This window comes from Octopus bimaculoides, chromosome 21 (genome assembly GCF_001194135.2).
Source record: "Octopus bimaculoides isolate UCB-OBI-ISO-001 chromosome 21, ASM119413v2, whole genome shotgun sequence".
NCBI classification, from domain to species: Eukaryota; Metazoa; Mollusca; class Cephalopoda; order Octopoda; family Octopodidae; genus Octopus; species Octopus bimaculoides.
In genome coordinates this window covers 732,265-733,138 of record NC_069001.1, presented here as the reverse complement: position 1 = coordinate 733,138, position 874 = coordinate 732,265, and the positions used below count along the sequence as shown (strand labels likewise).

Genomic DNA, 874 nt, shown 5'->3' with positions numbered 1-874 from the left:
GTATATATATATATATATATACACATCTCTCTCTCTCTCTCTCTCTCTCTCTCTCTATATATATATATATATATATATATATATATATCATCATCATCATCATCATCATCATCATCGTTTAATGTCCGCTTTCCATGCTAGCATGGGTTGGACGATTTGACTGAGGACTGGTGAAACCAGATGGCTACACCAGGCTCCAATCTGATTTGGCAGAGTTTCTACAGCTGGATGCCCTTCCTAACGCCAACCACTCAGAGAGTGTAGTGGGTGCTTTTGCGTGTCACCCGCATGAAGGCCAGTCAAGCGGTACTGGCAACGGCCACGCTCAAAATGATGCATTTTATTTAACATTTTCATTTTTTTATCCCTAGAGATAATAAAAAAAGTAAAAAATTTTTATAAGACCCCTGTGCAGGCTCTGGTTGATATTGAACCCTGCCAAGGATGTTATTGGTGTCTACATATGCCTGTACCTACAAGACCACCGAGACACCAACAGAAATGTAGTTAAAAAATGAGATATTTAAACCTATCTTAGCTGAAGATCACTATAAAGGGTTGCTGATAGTGGTCTTTGGAGAGATTGAACCTAGTGTCAAGGCTGTCTTGAGGCTCCTTTTCGTACACACACACAAAATCACTTTGTTGAGGGAAATTTGGTTGCTATTTCAAGACTGCTTTGGGGATCCTTATATAGGCATAAACACACACACTGTTTCATTGTTTACTCCAGGTCATTTCTACTCCACCAGACCAATTATAATTAAAGACACTCCAGTTGTGACCATCTCTAGACACTTATCTATAATCATAATACAACTTAAGTTAATAAAAAAAAATGATAATTTTAAACTGGGTAGGAATTGAAACCTAA

The 874-nt window shown here is 37.8% G+C and overlaps 1 protein-coding gene across 1 annotated transcript in view; it reads left to right on the top strand.

Moving 5' to 3' along the window:
* Window positions 1–874, top strand: part of LOC106867295 (sushi, von Willebrand factor type A, EGF and pentraxin domain-containing protein 1) — a 23,085-nt gene that overhangs the window by 3,232 nt on the left and 18,979 nt on the right. The window lies entirely within an intron of this gene.